We start from the raw sequence: 12186 nt of genomic DNA on the forward strand, positions 1-12186 counted from the left end.
CTCTGCTTGGAAAAAAAAAAAAAAAAAACCAAAAAAACAAAACAAAACAAAACAAAACAAAACCATTTTTTCTGCATGGTTATCTTTTCTAAGTCAGAAAAATTGGAAATATGGTCTGTCATTTTTGCTTATTTTGCTGCAATAGAATAGGCTGCCATCCACAATGCATATTCATTACATCATTCATCAGAAGGGATGTTTTATGCCCTTTCTTTTCTTACAGTGCATGCTAAAAAAGTCATGTGTATAGCATCACTGTGCCTCTTTGAATGTAGCAATTCAAGAGCTACCGGTTCCATCATGGCAGATCCAGAAGATCTGCATTAATAAACAGGCCGGCAGGGTTGCTCTTCAGGGAGAAATGGCAAAGGATGTCTCCAAGTTTTTAAAAAGTTTGTTGCAATGAAAGCATTTGTGGCAAATCACCACATCTACATATGTGATTGTTCCACAAAGTTGATTGACTTTTCCCAGTCGGGTGCTCCCTTCCTGGTTTATTCATTCATTACATTATTACATTTAAATCCCACTGTTACATGTTTCTTCTCTTCTCTTCTTTTATCATCATGACAGCCCTGAGAGGTAGGTTCAGCTCAGAGTCAGTGACTGAACCTAAGTCACTCTTTACTTTATGGCCAAGACAGAACTAGAACCTGGGTCTCAGGAGTCCTAGTTGAATTTTTCTGCTACATCACATGGCTGTCTGGAAGAAAGCAGGAAGCTGTACTCCAACACATCTGGAAAGCACCAGGCTGGAGAAGGCTGGAGGAGACTGTAAGAGACTTTATGTGACTAGGCACCAAGTACAGCCCAAGCAGTACCCACGGCCTATGCAATGGTTTCCGAGGCTGGTTGACTATGCTTGTTTGTAACATATAGGGAGGAAGCTGCAGAGGAAGGCTGCATATGCTGTGAATACAAATATAAAGTCTATGATCTTCTCTGTTTAAGGAGCCTTTCAGACATGACCAGCAAATGTGAGGATCTCCCTGTCAAACATGCAGTGTGCGTGGGTGCCAGGGCTGGCCTGCACTGACCGAGGCTGCACTGAGTGAGTGGCTGTGAAAGCATGACCATAAAATGCTAATACTGGTAGCATACATTTGCTTGAGACTACCAGTGGAATAAACTGTACGGATCGCTCAAACTGAGAAATAAGATGCACAGAACTAGTCAAAGGCATTTTTTCCATGTCACTCTTGATATTTATGAGGACTTGCCACCCTATATTTAAACAGGAGTGCCATAATCCAAAATAATCACTGAATTAATAGCCAAGAGGTAACATTTGTATAAAATAACCATTTGCTTTACAGCAGTAATAAAAGAAACAGCAGAATTATGTATGAGGGCTGCAAGTAATTTGAATAATGTAGGAAAGGAGAAATATTATATGCATGCAACATCAATTGTCATTCCCCTATATTTGAGGTGAAGTAGAGTAAGCGTACAAAAAGAAAAAGAAAACCATGGAAATTACAGTACTCTTTTAAAAAAATGTTATCTATGCCTAAAAATCCAAGTTGTCTGGAAAAGGTTTTCCAGTTCAAATATTATGGACTAGCAAAATGGCTTGTGTTATGACAAGGCAGCTCCATACATTGCAGGAAAGAGGCACAATATATCGCACAGAAACGTACTGAGCACAATCCACTTTTCCTTAGTCATAGCCAGGTCCCACAGAACATAACAGAACTGGGCTTCAGAGTAAACAGAACATGATGTGGAGGTGCATGAATGCATTTGCCTCCATGGACCCACCTGCTTTTTCCATGGAAGCCCTTCTCCAAGGGCTCCCACTGTCTGAGGATTAGCGGGTGCCTACTGGAAAAAGGGCCTTTGCGGTGATGATACCCATGCTCTGGCATTCGCTATCAAGTCATGTTTGCTAGGATCCATCATTATTGTCATGATCAGGTACCTGTCACTGTATGACCTGCTCTGTTAATCTAACTATAGGCATTGCTTGGCTTTCACTCCTCTTTTCCAGTTTGCCAGACAGAAACTCACAGGTCAGGAGAAAATTCTATTCATTTGGTTAATGGGAAGGGGGGCACCGACAACTGAAAACAGGAAGTCAATGGGTTTTCAATGCTTTCCCAAGACTTAAATGGTGTTTAGAAGAAAATCGAATCTGCTCTCAGGTCACAAATAAACATGATGGCAGAAGAGTCAGAATCATATCTATGCTTCATATGGAGAATTAAATGGTTGAGAGAAATGGTTCTCCAAGCACGCACACACAGAGAACCAGAGGAGATTATAACAGATCCCCTATGGTCATGTGTAGTTTGACCCTCATTAATTACCATAAAAGCCATAGTCCACTAAGGCATTTTCTGTCTCAGAGCAGCCTTCCCTAGCCTGGTTCACTCCAACGTTTTGGATGGCAACTGCCAGAATTCCTGATCACTGGCCATACTGCCTACAACTGACTGGAGCTGAAGTCCAAACCACCTGGAGGGAATGAGGTTAGGTCCAAGTCCAAGGAGATGTGACTTTAAGCACATTTTTCTACAAAGGCTGCAAGGTTCCAATCTAGCCTGGGTCTATTGTGTTTAAGGAGGCTTGACTGCTTCTCCACATTCCAATTTTCATACTCTAAGCATTACCCAAAGCTTACCCAAAGCTTCTGTTGGTCCATATTTTATTTACTCAAGAGAACATACAGCAGCTGGGGGAGGGGAAATTTTATCAGGAAAATAGCACGAAGGAAGGCTCCCGCCCCACCCCATGTCTCAATACTGCTCCAGCTCAGGGGTCTTTGCAGCTGCTCTTAGTAAATAACGAGGCCTGGCCAGTCACAAGCACGGGATATAAAGTGTGATTAATGTCATATTTAGTTCGACCCTTTTAGGGAAAGAAATGTCATTGAATCCTTTGATGGGAAAATATAATTAACTGATATTTTGCTTGTTTATTGTGAAATATTGCATTCAGGAGCCAAACTTTTCTTGTTTCTCAGGCTTGAGGTACCTCAGTAAATTAGATTAAAATTGCACACATGTTCACGCCTCTCTCTGAAGGGACTGCGTATCTAATTGTTTCAGGCAAGGGATGCCTTAACACCCAGAGCAAACTTAGTTTTAAAGGCCTCCATCTGTTACTGTGTCCTGCTGACTGATGGTGTCTCTCTGCCCTTCACACTGCTGAATCAGCATTGCCTCATAATAGATCTACAGCGGCACAAATAAGGACATTGGTCCCTAAAGGAAACTTTCTAACACAACTTAAAGTAAAATGGGCAAATGGGGAACAGAATAAAGGAGCGTTCCAATGTAATGTCTAATCTATTTCAACACAGAACTCATTTTTGTTTTCTGGGACCTTTTGTAAGAACAGATAGTTTCATTCACTGAAGGCCAGCCCATAACCATCTCCATCACAAGTGGGTTTCTAAATGTGTAAGCACTTATTACATTGCACTTATATCCCACCATTGTTCCTCTTGTGAGGAATCTAAGATGGCTAACACAGCTCCATTCTCACAACCCCAACCACGGCACCACTGGCCCTTGCTTATTCATGAAATTTAGCTCATCTAAATTTATCTAAATTTAGCTCATTAGAACATGGAATACAAAACACAGGCACCTCAGACTGCAAGGAATTAGAATATGGCAAACTGACACATGTCCAGAGAAGAGTGACCAGGATGGTGAGAAGGCTGGAAACGAAATCCTTATGAGAAATAGCTGAAAGAGCAGGGTATGTTTAGCCTAGAAAAGGGAAGATTAAGCTGAGACGTGATAGCAGTTGCATATCCGAAAGGCTGTCATGCCGAAGATGAAGCAGACATGTTCTCTGCTGCTGGCACAAAAAGGGCTAAAAGGGAAGCAGATTTCAGCTAAACATTATGAGAGTTGTCTGCTAGGATATATTTAAGCAGAGTGTGGGCAGCCACCTGCCAGGGATGCTGCAGCTCCATCCTGCATTCCAGAACCTGCACTGTACAGAGGGGTGGACTAGCTTAGGGGTATGGAGGCTCTGGCCCATGGCCATAATTTAGCTTGTGGAGGTTTTGTACCTGGGCTCCTACAGGGGACAGGGTTTAAGACTGAAAGTGATGGAAGGAATCCACCTGGGTGGAACTGGAATGCCCTGGACATTTCCACCATCTGGTTGGCATTGCCTATGGAGTCCCAAGTAGCGAAGTCCTGCCTTAACATACTGAGAGCCTTGATTGCAACACAGTAAGCAATCAAGAGTTGAATGAAATCGGAGTCGCCTGAAAAAAGCCAAGAACCACCTGAGAAGTGTGGCAACACGGTTGGGATGCACTGATGGTGCAAAAGGCACTCTTTACTCCTTTCATGGACATAAAGTGGGCTCAGAAAGTGGGCTTTCTCCTCAATTCTGCCATGATATGGATTGAAGTAAGGATTGCACAAGCCATAACAAGAAGACCATAAACTTAAGCTCTGGTCCCAAGCACATGCCTTTTACACATGTTACATGTCATGTTTTGTGTTACTATAATGGGGAACAGCCATTAACCCCCACAGCAACCATGAAAAGGGTCACAACACATCCACATTTTAAAGACTAGAATGGAAATTCCCAACTTCCAATAGCATTTTCCTCTCTTACTCTTTAGATGTTCATCCCAAAGTGCACCCAGAAACAGGAGAAATGTGAAAACCTTCCATGCTCTGCACAGATTTTATTCATCATTCCACTGCATCTTCCTTTCAGAAGTTGTATCATTTGCATCTTCATAAGCAGACCATTATCCTGACTCCTGCTCTGCTCATTTTGCCCAGCAATTGTAATGACTACAGTGCTAGAAACAAAGGTGAATCTTTGGGAGCAGCATATTCTCTGTGTGTCCTCTGCAGGCACGCGCTTCTTCCTTTAAAAAGGGAAATGAATGTTGCAACCCGTCTCCCCCCACCCCTCCTTCCCTTACCCTGCTGTGCAGCTCTGGCTTTCAGAGCCACCTCAAGCATCCGAACAAGCACTCTGGAAGCTGGTGCAGGAACAACTGAGCCAGAAAATGCAAATTACACATATTCAGGGCACATCAATTAACATTGCCCTCATGCAGCTACAAATGCGCCACAAGCACTTACATCCAGCAGGAGGCACTTCTGACCTTGGCTGCTCTTGCTAGTTTGGGGGTTTTGGCATGAATTAAGTGCTGGAGTGTTTGAACCAGACTGCGGGGGGGGGGGGGGAGAAAGAGAGGGGGAGAGAGAGAGAGTGCATCTACCCACCAGCACCAATACCCCAAACAAATCAGGCACACAAGCAAGCACACAAACGTTACCCAATAATACTTCACTAGAAATGCCTGTTGAGATTTCAAGCTGCACTGCCAGATCCTTCTTACTCTTTCGAAGAGCAAGTGGAACAGAAACTCCTATAGTCATTGTTTTGCCAGCGCCTTGGCAGACAAATAGCAACACGCTACTACCTACGAATTCATACCAGTCTTACATCAACTGCCACAGTAATCGTGTCATACCCGTGGCTATCATGGCATCGTCCAAAGAATCTTGGGACTGAAAAAACATCAGCATTGGCACTGCCCACTGACTCATTCCCACACAACCCAAGCTGAAAGGGAAAAGACTCCTGAACCCTTGCCCCACTCTTCCACAAACTAAGCAACAGAGGCTCTGTCAAAGTTCTCCATCTATGCTGTTTTTCTTTCTGTGCCTCAGGAAAACTGGGCTATGAACTCAGAACCTGGGTTGCTAGTCACATTGTGATCAATAGTGGCCCAAGTCCTTATTTTAGATCATAGGAAAGAAAGAAGGGGACAGACACAATAAGAGGGTGGTCTGTGAGTTGAGATGCTACATAAGGGGGTCAGATCAGAAATGCCTGAGGACCAGGTTTGGTCTCCAGCCATTCAGTTGCCTGACCCTCCTCTAGAACCTCCTGTGCTTTGAACTGCTTCCTATACTGTTGTCATAGCAACAGCTAACCCTTTAACTATCCCTCACTATACCCCTACTCTTGAAAATGTTTGTATAATATCTCTTTATTTAGCTATCATGCATTTTATTGGTATGGGTTGCAATGTAACACACCCCTTTAAGTGTGCACATCAACTTGCACACTTGCTGAAGCTCCTTACACTACAGTTTTGAAACAGCACTGAAACCCCAAAGCTGCTTGGTAACCCATGTGTAGGCCTGAGGAGGGAGCAGGGAGATCAGTCACAGAATGCACATTATGAAGCTCTTACTCTGGCAATAGCTACGGTCGGTTTTTCACTTGTGGCACTTTGTGATCTACCTTGCACAGGCTCCTCTGTGGGAAAGACAGGCAGGTGGGTAGTCAGTCCTGCCTCGCGGACAGTAATTTGGTACAAAAGTAATTTAATCTCATTTTCCGGTTCTGATGAATTCACCCCACAGTAGGGAGATGGGGAAGCAAGGGGACATGTTTTCAGCACAGAAACGGGGGACTTTCAGAGCATCCTGCATGTGGTTCTCTGTTTCCAAGTCTTCAAGGAAACATACTCTGTGAAACACACTGCCTGGGTTCATACAACATGCATTGTTGGTCTGTCATGTTGTCTTGTCATGCTGTCATGGTATTTTACCTGGTGAAGTTTGGTCTTTAGAAAGGAGGAAAAAACAATGGCTTGTTCTTTGGTTCTCTGTATCACCATGGCTTGCTGTGCTGTCTGAACCCAGGGTCATGGTTTACCACAGAATTCTCTAGAAAGAGTAGCAGCTGTAGAAACCATTCCAGCCATCCAGCTTCTATGTGTGGACCAATGAGGAAGAGGCAGGCAACATAGGCAGGGAATGATATACCTTGGGGCTGAATTTCCAGCACAGTGGCTGATGGGCTAGAAGCAGACTGAGCAGGAAGGGTGGAAACCACAATAAACCATGATTATCTGACCATGATTTTCTTTCAGGTAGATCATGGTTAAAAACAACAATAACCCAAAGTGTAAACCATGGTAATCATGCAGGGTTGCTTGTCATGTTGTATGAATGCAGCCACTAAGTCACAGGACCAGCCCAAGAAATTCCAGTTCCTGGGGTAAAAAACCCCGCAAGTTACAAAACACTGCAATCCTATGCAAACTTTCTTACACTGAAACCAACAGCACTTATTTTCAAATTATCATGGATAAGACTGAGTTGCTAACTGACTTGGTAGTGCACTGAATGTTGGAAGGGAGAGTCCAGGATGTTAAAGAAAGAGGAATCTGTAAAATGAGATACCTACAGGTTACTCTGCCATGACCTCCTCAGAGGAATGACTGCACAGAAATGTGGTAATTATTGAATAATATATCTCTGCCTTTTTCCTGATTATTTTTCCTCCAGAGAGCTTTAATTAATCCACTTTCCTTACAGTAGTACGGGGGTGAAAGCAGCTGAACAGTTTACACCCTGTCTATAATCCCAGCACAATGGAGTCGGTATTTTGCCCCTATGGCTGTTGGCAAGCACACGAGCAGGTTAGGATAGTACCGGTCTGCTCTGCTGTCAAGGGAAGGAATTCTACTTAATAGAGATGCTGTCTGAACAAATACTGTATTTGTGACTGTTAAAGGGCCAAAGTTCCAAAGTACATCAGAAACATTAACTGCTTGCTCTTATTTCTCTGCAGTCCCTGCATTTTTATTACCCAACAAAAAGGAAATTCCTCGTGCAATTTGGGTGCTGGGAAGATGTTAAGAGGAGGAAGACACTGGAATGAAGATATTTCGTTAAGCATTGCATCATTCTTTCTTCTCCCTTTTTTCTTTTCCCTTTTTTGTTCATGACAGGCCAAGATAGCAGAACAATGACAGGCAGAAGAGTTTATGCAAATATACCACAGGAGTAGAGCCCCCAAAGGGAGAAAATTATATTTCAGGACCTTGACTTGATTGACAACGGCAGCTGAAGGTTGTTAGATTGAATATAAATCATATTAAGAGCATCTCCAAACATGGAACATGCATTTGCATACAAGCCCTAGAAAACAACAAAAGCTGTCCTACAAAATGTATTTTATCTTCCTGTTCATCTTTTCAGTCTCTGTCAAACCTACCAAGGCATATTTTGTTTTTAAGCATACCCTGAGGGCTTGAATTGTAAATTGCATCATTAAATCACATCTTAAGCAGCGTGATTGTGAACTTAATTTTCCTCTAATGTCATCTACTTTCTGAAAAACAAACAAAAAGCCCTCTTGGTCACCTGATCTGACTATACAAAAAGGCAAAAGCACCGCCCTGTGTTAAGGATGCTTGTAACTGTCCAGGTGAATAAGGGGCAAAGTTTATCATTTTGGGGGGTTTTGGGTAGAGTGGGTAAGGGAGGAGAGAACTTGTCTCACTTCTCAACCTGTTTCAGGCCACAATCTTATGCACACTTATGTGGGAGTAAATTCCTTTTAACTCAAGGGCATTTACTCCTACGTATGTCTAGGATTGCACCATCTGTCTTGCTGTTGGAGGGTCAATCTGGTCGTCTGGGTACTCTGGCTGCCAACCATGCATGGGGCAGCCCTCATGTTTCTCCAGTTCTTCACATGACACATTATGTTTGGTCCAGGATCTGTCTTCGGCTTCCAGATTACCTCTGTGCCAGATGTGGCCAGCCCCCCTTCTCCTAGACACCAAAGTTCATTCAGCAGGGTCTCCTGACTCTGTGGAGCATTTTCAGGGGACTGTCTGTGAGAAGAAAAGGCAGGGACTCTGTGTCCAATTTCTGTGATTCTTCCTCTGCAGAAAAGGGATGAAAATAGAAGGAAAATTGGGGACAGATGCATATGCCTTTTAATCTTATACTGTGTGGTATAGTGCACTGTGTAACACAGTGGTTAAGAATGTGGGACTGGTTCTCAGACATTCTGGGTTCTAGTCCCCACTCAGCCATGGAGCCAACTGGGTGACTTTGGGCCAGTCACAGACTCTCAGCCCAGCCTACCACACAAGGGAGGATAAGATTAGAGGAGGAGGAGGAGGAGAATCATGTAAGCTGCCTCAAGTTTGTTGAAAGGAAAAAGGGTGGGATTTATTTATTTAATACTCTGCTTTTTCCTTATTTATCCAATGAATAAATAAATTTTGGCAAGGCTACATGTAGAAGGTCATGTCTGCACCATGGGGAGGGACCAAAATGGTTGGCTGTTGTTGTAGGGCTACGATTGAGAGTAGGAGGAAGGGAATGGTGTAAGCTGCTTTGAGTTCTTAAGAAAAAAGTGGAATATGAATCTAATAAAGAAATAAAATGTTTATTGTTTTTCGACAAATGCTTTGCAAGCAGGGGTGAGGTGGTCAAGTTGCTGATTACATTTGACTACAGAAAAGGAAGTTGAGAGCTTGTGAAGAGTTCCAAAAGGATCTCTCTCTAAAGGAGTGGGCATTAAGGTGGCAAATACAGTTTAATACAAGCAAGTGTAAAGAGAAGCATAAGGAGTGGGAGGAACCCTAACTTTATGTATAGGATGATGGAGTCTTGAACTGACAAACAAAAAGATCTTGAGCTTGGAGAGCTCAATGGATATATCAACCCAGTGTGATGCTGTGGTGGAAAAAGCAATTTCCATGGTGTCCACAAGTAGGAAACAAAATGAAAATAAAAGTGCAATTGTCATACTTCCCTTAAACAAATGTATTGTGTGGCCACACTTGGAATACTCTGTACAGTTCTGGCAACTCAAAAAGGATATGTAGACCTGGAGAAAGATAACCAAAATGGCAGAAAAGACAATCACCCATGCAGAGAAGCTGCCATATTTGGCATTGTTAGGCTTAGAAAAAAGACCAGTGAAGGGAAGATGTAATGGAGGTGCATGAACTTATACATAGTATGGAAAAAGTGAAAAAAATTATGTCAGCACTCTTGAACTCAGGGTCATCCCATGAAGCTGAAGGGTAGGAGATTCAGGACAACAGGCAAAAGGAAAATATTGAGTGCGAAGGCTGTACCTTACTCCCTGTATTGGAAGCAGCATGCCTGTGCGCGACAGCGGCTGGGGAACATGAACAGGAGGCGGCGGCTGCATTCCTGGCTTGTGGGCTTCTCAGTGGCACCTGGTTGTCCACTGGGATTAGACAGGCTTTTGGGTTTATCGGGCTGCACAGGAGACAATCATATTAAAATGTTTAAAAGAGCCAGTGTGGTGTAGTGGTTAAGAGCCTGGGACTGGGACTCAGGCGATCTGGGTTCTAGTCCCCGCTCAGCCATGGAGCCAGCTGGGTGACTTGGGGCCAGTCACAGACTTGCAGCCCAACCTACCTCACAGGGTTGTTGTTGTGGGGATAAGATGGAGGAGGAGAATGATGTAAGCTGCCTTGAGCCCTTTGTAGGAAAAAGGCAGGATATAAATTGAAAAATAAGTTTTAAAAAATGACCCATTTCCAGGGAGGCGAATCACTTATGCATTCTCACAGGATCCGCATCAGAGTTGCTCATACCCAGACAATCAACACTCACCCACAGAGAAGCTGCATGTAGCTATTGAAGAAACTTAAGGACTCTTACGAATGCTATTGATGCGAGACAGAAGAGATGTTTTAAATGCTTAGCTTAATATTTACATTGCAATTTAAAGGAAACTCAAATTAAGTCTCAACTATAGCTATACTTGCTTATATCCTGATGTTGTGAACTGATGCACTTGAAAACTAGCCATTATTTTGTGATTTTTAAATTATCCTAATAAAGGTATGTTGATAGCTGTCATCCACTTTCAAATCTATCAATTAAAATAGGCTTAAAGAATCTCATTCTGTTTCCATGGATATTATCTACAGACTTAACATTCCATCTCTTAGAGTATTTCTTTTACCAAAGCTGTCTATGTGCCTAGCTGTAAAAGGAATGCATATGGAATCACCGATGTTGAACTGAACTGCTGTTAGTATTAACATGTATATTCTCTATGTCTGATTATCACTGGTGACATATTTGCCAGTTTCTGTCACACACCTTTAACTTTCCTGGCTTTCTTTTCTGGGAGACTTTCTAGGGGTGCGGGGGGGGGGGGGACAAAAGTAATCAGTTGTGGGAAATGAAAATCTATCTGTACTAGAGCTGTGAAATTTGTGTGCTCCAAGCACAATCTTGGCTTAATTGTGGAACTACAAAAATAACTAAATAAACTAATCTTTTAACAGCTTTTATTTAAAAGAATTAAGGGAAACAAAGTATGTCCTTTGGAGTAGATTCTGCCTCTTTAGCCCAGTATTCCCCCAGTCCTGTCACCTGAACCAATCACTGTTTGGGTTCACGCTAGAACCACTTTTCACTGTTGCACCTTTGGCCTGTGTAAGAGAAAACCTGTTCACAAAGGAACCCGCCCCATGTGTCTGAGTAAGGGACTGTTCTGGACACATCTCCTTTAAGAATGGATAATTCTGTTGCATGTTTGTATTGGCAGACATTGAGTTCTCCTACTGTACCCAATATACAGATGAGGGAACTGACCAGAAGAAAGCAAGAAAGGGCCAAGCAAGCAACCACAGAGTGGCAGTCTCCTCTTTCAGCTTGGTAGTCTGAACTCATAGGAGGCTGGCTTTTGTTATTTAGTTAGTTTCTTGCAGCAAACCAGCAGCTTTGTTATAGAATGCTAGTGTGCCCTGGCAGACAGTTCTGGAATTTTTGATTTAGCTATTGTTTAGGAATAGTGCAGGCCAAATCCAACTCAGGGCTTTTCTAAACAATACATTTGTTATGTGCTTGTTATTATAGATAACATAATGACCTTAAAGTTTCACTTCTGGTTCAACAGAGTGGTTGTTGCTTTTTTTTATTAAAGAGTGGGGAAATGCAGTATTTAATTGCAAAAGTGAAATAACTGGCTTCTTTACTTGAATATTTGCATTGTTCTGCTGTATCACAGTGCCATCTAGGGGTTATTTAGTGGAAAAGCAGAAAAGGAAACATCCTTTATGTTGTTTTCAGATCCTCCCTCTATGCCAAAACAGAAACTAGCTGCCATGGATTAACAGTGGAATAACAGTCTCATATAGAAAAACTCCTAATTTCTAAGATTTGGGGTGATTAGGTGGGCAGAGGCCAAACCTGCCTACACAATTAGATATTATCCATTCCCTGTCCTAGAAGCCCTGTCCCATTCCAGCTGTGGATGCTGTAGCATGATGCTAGGAGTGCTGAGAGGCAGGGAAGGGTTAACTGACACAAGCGGTAAAATGCTGGAAAACCCAGGTGCCAGCCTTGCACCCACGGTCAAGGGAGGCTCAGCTTGGCTTTTGTT

General features: G+C 42.9%; 1 protein-coding gene across 1 annotated transcript in view; it reads right to left on the reverse strand.

The window, feature by feature from the left end:
• PDE11A (phosphodiesterase 11A) overlaps positions 1 to 12186 on the reverse strand; it is a 194144-nt gene that overhangs the window by 58284 nt on the left and 123674 nt on the right. The gene's annotated exons all lie outside the window — the stretch shown is intronic.

Source organism: Varanus komodoensis, unplaced genomic scaffold, assembly GCF_004798865.1.
Source record: "Varanus komodoensis strain SLA01 unplaced genomic scaffold, ASM479886v1 scaffold18_1, whole genome shotgun sequence".
In the NCBI taxonomy this organism is placed as follows: Eukaryota; Metazoa; Chordata; class Lepidosauria; order Squamata; family Varanidae; genus Varanus; species Varanus komodoensis.